The sequence below is a fragment of the Malania oleifera genome, chromosome 9 (assembly GCF_029873635.1).
Source record: "Malania oleifera isolate guangnan ecotype guangnan chromosome 9, ASM2987363v1, whole genome shotgun sequence".
Classification (NCBI taxonomy): Eukaryota; Viridiplantae; Streptophyta; class Magnoliopsida; order Santalales; family Ximeniaceae; genus Malania; species Malania oleifera.
This window is the reverse complement of record NC_080425.1, coordinates 26,708,798-26,720,904: the sequence shown is the minus strand read 5'-3', so window position 1 is coordinate 26,720,904 and position 12,107 is coordinate 26,708,798.

The following is a 12,107-nucleotide window of genomic DNA, read 5'->3' as shown; positions in this document are numbered from 1 at the left end:
CTTCAAAGTGGTGGAGTTGAAGACGTCGGAGGGCCGGACCTTCTTAATGGTGGCTAGCGGTGACCTATTTAGCCTTTCCCTAACAAATATCCTAGACAGAATCCCACCATAGGGCAAAATGATCCTCTTTCCAACGGTTTTTACGAATATCCACCATAGGATCAATCTAGGAAGGTCTAGCTTCTTTCTAGTGAATAAGCACCACATCATGAAGCAATCCAAATAGGATACGTGATCTCTCGATCCTGACTTGGGCAAGATGTTATAGGAAATTAGGTGGTGTACCACCTTTGCCTTTAGAGTCAAGGATTTGTAACTAGGAGTATGGGTCAGATCAGCTACTAGATTTGTCATAACTAAATTGACAAATGTACTCACCGTGAAGTCCTGCTCGGCTATCCAGGTGGATGAAGAGTCGGGGCAAATGAAGTTGCCACGCTGGATCTCAAAAGTCTTTTCTAGATAGGCATCGTCAAAGTGGAGATCCGTATCGAGCACCTTGGAGTAGTAGCCCTAGCCATCTTGAGCAAGATTGGCATAAAAGAACCAAATGGGTAGTAGGTACATCCCCCTGGGCTGAAAGGCGAAGAACTCATACCATCCTTGATATCGAAACATGTCTAGGACATTGTTGAAGTGGCTTTGTATGAATTTGATATCAAGGATTTTTTCCTAGAATGGGGTCCTTGAGATGAAAGATTCTCTCATACTTGATTCGCTGATCGGGCGTGGGAAACCACTGTTCTAGTGGAACACCTGCGGCGGCACGTCTCTGATCTCTGGTCATGGAAACAAATCTCAAAGAAGACTAGGCTAGGATGTGAAAAGAAAAACTAAGAAGGCTCTCCAACTTATGGAAGAAATGAACCAATTTTCGTAGAGAAGAATATATATCAGCGCGGTTCAGGTACTTGAGCATAAGTTTGGTCACCCGAACAGCTTTAAATATGGGTACCCTCTGAGTCTTTTTGGTAGCCCGAACACTGGTTCGATTAACTGAATATTAAGCACCATTTTCTATTTTTGAGGGTCGGCCGCCTGAATTGATTTTGAACTGATCTCACCGGTTGCCCGAAATCTCTATTCAGTAGCTCGAAAACAAGTTCGAGGGCCCGAAGATGTTCGACAGCCCAAAGATGTTCGGCAGCCCGAGCTTAGTTGAGTCTAAAAGTTCAGCCGCCTGAAGTGTGGTCAATGGCTTGGTCAACCTTCAAGTTCGGTCGGTCAAAGTGCAAATGCACTGTTTTGTTCGGTCGCCCAAGTTTGGTCCACTTGTTTTTGTTTGACTTGATTTTCAAAGCTAGAGATCTTATGGTTTATCTAAGAGATTTAGGGCATTGATAGGGCTTCAAGATGAGTTTAGGACAAGATTTTTTACTTTAATTTCTAAGCCTCAAATTTGCACAACAGACAAGGTATGCTTAACGTTAGATGATCATATTTAAGCGAGAGTTAAGCATTTTGAACTTTAAATACAAGGCAATCATGTCATGTCCATTTGGAAGTGGTTTTCTACTCATACACCCAATGATTTATGTAATAACCAATGAATATGTTCATTAAGTTCAGATTGGTTTGATACTTGAAAATACTTAGTATGCAATATTGGATATATTTGGAAGTGGTTTTCTACTCATACACCCAATGATTTATGTAATAACCAATGAATATGTTCATTAAGTTCACATCGGTTTGATACTTGAAAATACTTAGTATGCAATATTGGATATACTAAGATTTTACATTTATCAGCCCCGAGCCACTTCCTAACCCCTTAGAGAATGCTACCCCCTGCAGCTATTTCTACCTGCTAAGGAAGAGCAATGCGATCATGTAATTCCTATTTGAGCAAGTTCTTCCTTCACTTTCAAGAGGTTTTCTTTCTTAACAACCAATACCATTTTTCTTCTTTTTATTTTCGATGGGTTAGGAGTTGGTGATTCCTTAATTTTCCATACCTGTTTGGGCTTCACAACTTTTCTTTTAAATAGTCAATCAAATTTTGTGTGCCCCTTCTTTTTACATAAGATGCATGTGGTGTGAATGTATGTACCAGATGAGGTACTAGCATAATATTTTGATTCTTTTACAAAGTACCCCATGTGTTGGTTTTTTTCTTTTCTTATTTTCAATTCCATTATAACCTATATCTTCCTTATCTAAGATCACCCCATGTGTTGGTTTTTTTCTTTTCTTATTTTCAATTCCATTATAACCTATATCTTCCTTATCTAAGGTCATCTTTTGTGCACTTAGCAATTTTTCAAAGTTTTCCTTACCTCTAGTGAACGTGTAGATGATCTTAGATTTCTTCTATTTTCTTCTCTAGATCTTGAATTTTTGAGTTTTCCAAATCTTTGCAAGCATTCTAAAGTTTCAAAAGTTCTTTAGACAAAAGGTTTGCTTTACTTTCAAGATCTGCAATCAAATGGTTCTTTTCATCATCATTAGAAGCTTTAGATTTCAAATCAGCCAATTCCTTTTCTAATGATTCATTCTTGCTCTCTAGTCTTTTAATTTTCAAATAATTTTCTCTTTCAGCAAGAATTTTTGAGTCACATGCCTTGATACATGCATCATACTTGTTTTTTAGCACAAAGTATTTCTTATTTGATTTTACAAGTAACTTATGAGTCCTTATGTATTCAATTTGCAATTCCTCATAAGATAACATGCTTTCACTATCACTACTATCATATGATTCACAATCAGACATATCATTCAAATTAGCACATGAATCATTTTCATATTTATCTATGAAATCAGAAGGAGCTGAGATAACCTCATCATTAGTTAAAGCAACAAAACACTGGTTACCTCCCTCAAGTTCAATGGAGCTCTAGTCGCATGGAGAGATGACCTCCTTTTTCGTGAATGCACCATATCTCCTCTTAAGTTCATCCCACACCTTCTTAGCACTACTACAAGCCATAACCTCACATAAAACGTTAGAATCTAAAGCATGCAGTAAGGTATTCAAGGCATCAAAATTTATCTATACTAAGTTCCTATCACGATCATTCATTTCACACTCAGATTTAGGAACATTAGTACACGCAATAGATTTCATAGGCACATAATCACCCTGATCAATGACTTTCCAAAGTTTCCAATTCAAAGCTTTCACAAACACAGTCATTCTAAATTTCCATATAACATAATCAATACTGCGGAATACAGGCGAGTGTGTGACCAGTCTTTCCTCACATGAAGGGGATGCACTAATACGAACCATCATGATCTTTTACTAAGTGACGTTTAGGTCTAAGTTACGAGGCTCTGATACCAATTGTTATATTTGGTGCAACCCTAAGAGAGGGGGTGAATTGGGTATTTAAAATTTATTACCTAGGTTAATAGGTTTTATAAGCAATGTAATACAACCTAGGGTGAGTCTACACAGTCCACAGATAACATACATGTACAATAAAGGTAAAGAGTAGAAATGTAAAAAACAAGCACAATATGTTATTGGGGTTCGGCCAACCTACGTCCCCGCCTTGACCATATCGGCACAAGGATTACCACTATAATGCTCACTTAAATGGGTGGAGCGGCACCTAATACAACCAGGTCAATTCAAGGGCTGACCTCAACTGACACGCTTTAACAGGATGACGCACCTAACTTTCCTAAGCACGTTTAAGCCAATCTGGGACTATTCCATAAGGCTAGTATGTAGAGACCTAAACCCGTAATAAGCTGGGTTCATCGACGAAGGAGTCATGTTCATCGATGAAGTCCTTCAGAGCCTCGTTGATGAAATTCAGAGCCTCGTCGACGATCAAATACCGAGTAGGTTATAGAAATATCTGAAATTGGGCTCAGCGACGAAGGAATGGCGTCGTCGACGAGCTATGTGGCGAATTCGTCAACGAAGACGCCGCCTCGTCGACGAGTTTGACTCGGTTAAAGGCCTTATAAATATCCATTTTGATTGCTTAGAAGCTAAGTTTCTCCCAAAGCTCTCCCTCTCTCTCTAAACCAATGAAATTCCTCTCTCTCTCTCTCTCTCTCTCTCTCTCTAAGATTCTTCGCTGTTCGACGTCCATTTCTAAAAACGGAGGTTCCTGCATGGATCAAAGGAGGAAGTTCTACAACTTTAGTGGATCAAATCATTGTTTTGAAGATTTTTGGGTTTTCCAAAAAATCGAGGTAAGGATCTGATTTCGATTTCAATTGAATATTTGGATAGTAGTCGAAATTATAGTAAGGTTATGTTCTGTGGTTTTTAGGTTTTGAGGATCCTGGGTTGTCGGTTTGGATCGTTTCCGTACGTAGTTTCGTTTTGAATTTAAGGTAAGGGGAATTTAATTACAACAGCATTTTTGGAAAACTAAACCACTAAAAAGTTAGTTTATACTTATATGTATGATTTAACTGCTTATTTGCTAAATTCCACCGAGCAGAAATGCCGATTTTACGATTTTATGATTTTTAGTAAAAATGAGGATTTTGGCGTATGATCTCCAAATTTTACGAAAATCACGTATTTGGATGTATACTGTAGTAGGAGATGCTTGAATCCTTTACTTTTTCATTTAAATGCTGTTTACTGGACTCTTTATCATTTAGCAAATTTTTGGATTAAACTCGTGTGATATATGTTGAAATGGAAAGGTATGAATTTTCTATACTATGTATATGAGATATGGGAATTGAAGTTCCATTTTGCTATACTAAAATGTGGAAAATAGAGGCCAATTATACACCGAGTTGTATTTGTAAAAAGGGTAAACCGAGCGGATGTGTGCCTGTTTATACCCGATGTGGTGATTTGAATTTGTGAAAATACTGAAATTGCACAGGTTACTATATTTTGTTATAAATTGTATATATGATACTAGAACCACAACTTGCTACCAAAAGAAGTTGAAAAAAAATTCAGTGATGGGGTTGAAAAATACTCTAAACTATTATAAGCACGGTTCCGATGCTGGTAGTACAGTGCAACCACACATGAGGGATTAGTGTGGGTACTTAAGATAGTCGACTTGCGTGGAGTTAGTAAATTGCTGGTAAAAATAAACCAGGGGGCGGTCGAACTATAGTAGATGCTCGGCATTGTCTGTACGAACAGGACATTGTCAGAGTTATCAATGCACAACCCAAGCCACAGGGGTAAATAGGCAAACTTGTCATACCAAGCTGGTAGTTGTTCCAATATCGTATCTACAATTTATAACAAAATATAGTAAGCTATGCAATTCCAATATTTTCACAAATTCGGATCATCACATCGAGTATAAACCGGCACACATCTGCTCGGTTTACCCTTTTTACAGATACAGCTCAGTGTATAACAGGCCTTTGTTTTCCACATTTCAATATAGCAACATAGAACTTCAGTTCCCATCTCATATACATACTATAGGAAATTCATACCTTTCCATTTCAGCATATATCACACGAGTTTAATCCAAAAATTCGCTAAATGATAAAGAGTCCAGTAAACAAAATTTAAATGAAAAAGTAAAGGATTCAAGCATATCCTACTACAATATACATGCAAATACGTGATTTTCATAAAATTTGAAGATCATACACCAAAATCCTCGTTTTTATCAAAAATCGTAAAACCGACATTTCTACTCAGTGGAATTTAGCAAATAAGCAGTTAAATCATACATATAAGTATAAACTAACTTTTTAGCTGTTTAGTTTTCCAAAAATGTTGTTGTAATCAAATTTCCCTTACCTTAAACTCAAAACAAAACTATGTACGGAAACGATCCAAACTGACAACTCGAGATCCTCAAAACCTAAAAACCACAGAACATAACCTTACTATAATTTCGACTACTATCCAAATATTCAATCGAAATCGAAATCAGATCCTTACCTCGATTTTTGGGAAAACCCAAAAATCTTCAAAACAACGATTTGATCCGGTAAAGTTGTAGAAGTTCCTCCTCTGATCCACGCAAGAACCTCCATTTTTAGAAACGGACGTCGAACGGCAAAGAATCTTAGAGAGAGAGAGAGAGAGAGAGGAATTTCGTTGGTTTAGAGAGAGAGGGAGAGCTTTGGGAGAAACTTAACTTCTAAGCAATCAAAATGGATATTTATAGGGCCTTTGACCGAGTCAAACTCGTCAATGAGGCGGCGTCTTCATCGATGAATTTGCCACACAGCTCGTCGACGAAGCCATTCCTTCATCGCCGAGCCCAATTCTGGATATTTCTCTGACCCGCTCGGTATTTGCTCATCGATGAGGCTCTGAATTTTGTTGACAAGGCTCTGAAAGACTTTGTCAACAAATGTGACTCCTTCGTCGACGAACCCATCTTATTACGGGTTTGGGTCTCTATAGTCTCCCCTCCTTATAAGAATTTCGTCATTGAAATTTACTAACCACTGCTAAACATAACCTTTTCTTATAATTCCACTCTTCAAAAGAGTCGATAGTCACCTACAAAGTGACTTTGGCCCAAATTCGTTACATACCCTCACGTATGGAAGAGGAATATTGTGGTTACACAAAAGATACATCAGAAGATTACATACACATACAAAACTCTCCCGAAGATCATACCCTTTAATCTATACCATCTACACTACTATGTATCTATGTACTATCAAATAACTGTGGGTACTTCTAGCATATTTCAGATTCTAATTCCCGTGAAACTTCTTCCACTGCATGGTTACGCCATAATACCTTTACAAGAGGTATTTCTTTAGTCCGTAACTGTTGCACCTTCCGATCCAATACCTGCATTGGTACTTCCTCATACGATAAGGCATCACTGATCTCTAGAGGTTCGTAACTCAATACGTGTGATGGATATGGTACATACTTCCTCAGTACAGACATGTGAAATACATCATGGACTCCGGATAGTACTGCAGGTAATGCCACTCAATAAGCAACTGAACATATCCTCTCAAGGATCTCAAAAGGCCCGATATACCGAGGACTTAGCTTCCCTTTCTTCTTGAACCTCATCACCGCTTTCATCCGAGCGATACTTAGGAATACCATATCTCCTACCTCAAATTCCAACTCTCGTTGAAGAGTATCAGCATAACTCTTTTGTCGAATCTGAGCTGTTTTGATTCTTTCCCTGATTAACTCGACCTTTGCAGAGGTCTGCTGAACCAGTTCTGGACCCAGTATCTGCCGCTCACCTACCTGATCCCAGTACAATAGAGATCGACACCGATGACCATACAAAGCCTCATAAGGTGCCATCTCTATGCTCTCCTGGTAATTGTTGTTATATGCAAATTCAAAAAGCGATAGATATCGTATCCAACTATCACCGAAATCCAGTACACAAGCTCACAATATATCCTCTAACATCTGAATAGTTCTCTCTGACTATCCATCCGTCTGCGGGTGGAAAGACCAACTGAACGTCAGTCGCGATCCCAAGGCATCTTGTAACCTCTTCTAGAAATGAGATGTAAAACGCAGATCCCGATCTGAAACAATAGAAATAAGGACACCATGGAGTCGTACCACCTCCTACACATAAAGTCCTGCCAACCTATTCAGAGAGTAGCTGACTCTGATTGGAATGAAATGTGCAGTCTTCATCAGCTGATCCACTATAACTCATACGGCATTCTAACCATGCACCATCGTAGGTAAACTCATCACAAAATCCATCGAGACGTGTTCCCAATTCCACTTAGGGATGTTGAGTGGCTGAAGTGGTCCTGCCGGTCTCTGATGTTCTACTTTGATCCATTGACATGTCAGGCACTGCTATACAAAACGGGCGATCTCTCTTTTCTTATTGGACCACCAAAAAGATTCCCTCAAATCCCGATACATTTTCGTACGACCAGGATGTACACTGAAATTCGGCTTCAGCCCCTTCTGAATTCCTTCCATAACCTCAACCAACTCTAGATCTCCCTTCTGCGCCACACGGATCCTCTCCTACAAAGTTGGTTGTACCACCAAGCTAGCAAGAATAGCCTGATGGTTTCCCTCCACTACCTTTAAACTCAATCTCTCAAGGTCCATATAGATTTGATGTTGAACCTCCACTGCTGAGACTGACGCATCAATAGACTTCTGACTCAGAGCATCAGCTACCACATTAGCCTTTCCTGGGTGATAGTTAATAGTATAGTTGTAGTCTTTTATCAATTCAAGCCATCTGCAGCGTCTCATGTTAAGCTCCTTCAGACTTTTATGGTTGGTAAAAATTTCACACCTTTCATTGTATAGGTAGTGCCCCCAAATTTTTAGTGCAAACACTACCGCTGCTAATTCCATATCATGTGTTAGGTAGTTCTTCTCGTATTCTTTGAGTTGACGAGAAACGTAAGCAACTACCTTGCCTTGTTACATTAGAACACAACCAAGAACTTTTTTCGAAGCATCACTATAAATAATAAAGCCACCAACACTGGATGGAAGAGTCAAAACTGGAGTAGTGACTAGTCATCGTTTCAGCTCCTGGAAACTCAGCTCGCACTCATCCATCCAATCATACCTCACGTTCTTCCGTGTGAGTTTCGTCAAAGGTCCTGCTAAACTGGAGAACCCTTCTACAAACCAACGGTAGTAACCTGCAAGACCTAGAAAACTTTTGACCTCCCGAATATTCTTCAGTCTCGCCCAGTCCACTTCTGCCTCAATCTTACACGGGTCCACTGATACACCTTCTTTAGACACTACGTACCCTATAAATGCAATCTGTTCCAACCAGAACTTGCACTTATTGAGCTTATCATACAACCTCTTATCCCTAAGCATTTGCAATACTAGTCTCAAATGAACTCCATGCTCTACAGCACTCCTAGAATACACTAGGATATCATCGATAAATACCACAACGAACTGGTCTAGATATTCATGATTGACCCTGTTCATCAAATCCATAAATGCTGCAGATGCATTAGTCAAACCAAAAGGCATAACCATAAATTCAAAATGGCCATATTGAGTTCTAAATGCAGTTTTATGGACGTCCTCTGCTTTCACCTTCAACTGGTGATACCTAGATCGTAGGTTAATCTTGGAAAAGATCTGCGTGCCCTGAAGCTGATCAAACAAATTATCGATCCTAGGTAGTGGATACTTGTTCTTTATTGTCACCTTATTCAATTCTCGGTAGTCGATGCACATCTTCATCGACCCATCCTTCTTCTTCACAAATAACACTGGTGCTCCCCAAGGAGAAACATTGGGTTGAATATACCCCTTGTTTAGTAGTTCCTGAAGTTGTTCTTTCAACTCTCTCAATTCGGCTAGAGCCATACAATATGGAGCTTTCGATATCGGAATAGTACCTGGAGCTAATTCTATGGCAAATTCCACTTCACGATCTGGAGGTAAACCTGGCAGGTCCTTTGGAAACACGTCAGGGAACTCGCACACTATAACAATCATCTCCAATTTATTTTCTTCTGCTAGCGTGTCTTTCACAAATGCCAGATACCCTTGGCACCCCCTAAGGAGTAGCCTCCTAGTTTGCATAGCAGAAAGGATCCGTGATGCAGAACACACACACAACCCTAAAAAATGAAATTCTTGCTCTCCAGGCGGTCTGAACAACACCTCCCTCCTGTGGCAGTCAATACTGGCATAACTGGATGACAACCAGTAAATCCAAAAGATGATATCAAAGCCAAGCATGTCATACACCACAAGGTCGACTGGTAGCATCCTCCCCTGTATTTCAATCGAGAAGTCACGGACTACACTACTACACCCGACCACAAACCCGGACGGTGTAGCTACCACCAGTTCATAATCTAACCATTGTACCTCTAATCCACACAGTTTAACAAATCCAAGGGAAATAAAAGAATGCGTTGCCTCAGAATCAAATAATACTACAGCTTTATGAGAAAGCATATAAATAATACTTGTGACAACATTGCCGGCGTTCTCAGCATCGGCTGGAGTCAAAGAATACACCCTAGCCTAGGTCGTACCCCCTTGCTGACCACCAAGCTGTGCCTGAGTATTTCCCTTGTATGGCTTCTGCGAGGTTCCACTGTTTCTCTGCACACGACAGTCCCTCATCTGATGCCCTTGTTGACCACACCACATACAAGCCCCCGTGGACAACCAACACTGTCCATGGTGTTTCTTACCACACAAAGAACAACGTTGAACACGTACGGTGTTCTGGGATGTACCACCACTGTTCTTCTTCCAATTACCCTGCCCTGCCCCAAATGAAGAATTAGGAGGCACTAGCCTCTTCTTCGTGACCTGAACCTCCACGTCCTCTAGCAAACACTCTTCTGCTACCATGACTTTGTCAACCAACGTAGCAAAGTCCTACAACTGCAAGATCGCGGTATGCTTATGGATCTACTTCTTCAAACCCCTCTAAAATTTCCAGGCCTTCTTTGCTTCATCCGGTATCACGAATGGAGTGAATCGGGACAGCTCTTGGAATTTGGCAGCATACTGCTACATTGTCAACGACTCTTGCATCTGGTTCATGAATTCCTCCATCTTCGTGTTTCTAACCATGGCTGGAACATAATATTCAAAGAAGAGCTCTTTGAACTGGGCCCACGTCAACGCTATTGGTATCGGTCGGTGGTCCTCCATCTTCTTCACAGCCACCCACCATCTCTCTGCCTCCCCGACCAACTTGAACGTGGCAAAGGTGACTTTCTGCCTCTTTATGCAATTCAAAACATCCAGGATCTTATCGATCTCCTGGATCCAATTCTCAGCACGAACTGGATCTGCACTGCCCACAAAAACTGAGAGCTTCAATCTAGTGAACTGCTCAATGGAGCAACCCAACTCAGTCATACTACGATCCTATCCCCTATTCGTTCACACTACCTTAGCCATAAGCTGCTGTGCAAACTCCCGCAATACACTAGTAGAGTCATTACCAACCTTAAGGCTGACACCCTCACTACTACTATTGTATCTGTAAAAAGGGTAAACCGAGCAGATGTGTGCCGGTTTATACCCGATGTGATGATCTAAATTTGTGAAAATACTGGAATTGCACAGGTTACTATATTTTGTTATAAATTGTATATATGATACTGGAACCACAACTTGCTACCAAAAGAAGTTGAAAAAAACTTCAGTGATGGGGTTGAAAAATACTCTAAACTATTATAAGCACAGTTTCGATGCTGGCAGTATAGTGCAACCACACATGAGGGATCAATGTGGGTACTTAAGATAGTCAACTTGCGTGGAGTTAGTAAGCTGCTAGTAAAAATAAATCAGGGGGCGGTCAGACTATAGTAGATGCTCGACATTGTCTATACGAACAGGACATTGTCAGAGGTATCAATGCATAACTTGAGCCACGAGGGTAAATAGGAAAATTTGTCATACCAAGATGGTAGTTGTTCCAATATTCATATGCATGATTTAAATACTTAAATGTGCAGAAGAATCCTATATGTTACAGTATTATAAAGAAATGTTCCATATGTATGAATTTTTATGAGAATATGCATATATGCAGTCACACACTGTTGTAACACCTTCTTCCTTATGGAGAAGTGTCTCACCCTATTATACAACCTTTGTTTTCAGGTCCATCAGTGCGTCGGTCCTAGTAGCTAGAGGGACTGGGGGATTGTTTTTGGTTTAGCTCATGTAAGCGCTCAAATCATGCATCAAACTTAGATGGAATTCCTTTTTGGAGGATTGTAATAACAGATCATATTCTATGCATGTATGAATGTATTTAAGGATACAATAGTAAGCTCTGGTATAAGTCTAGCTGAAATCCCAATGAATATTTATATTTTTCCGCGACATTTACATTGTAATTATGTATGATTTACACTCGTATATCCCTGTTTAGGGCGGGTTGTCTATGTATCTTGAACAAGTACAGGTATTGTGTATTTGGGTTAACACTACTGGTCCATATAAAGGGCTGGGTCGTTACATAGTTTCCCTTTTCAAGCCCATGCCTAGAATACAACCAATGTGTATAAAATGTTCGTACATGGAAATTTTCTTCTAGACAAGCATATGTGTGCACCAGTATAGCTCAATCAATAATGCAAGCATGAATGATATGTAAATATGCTCAGCGCTCTAATGTGTGCTAAACACTCAGTCACGTATAATTTTTCAGTTCAGATCTAGAGTGTATACCCAAGCAATATTTGGAACACACTATGTGAATAATACAATATCA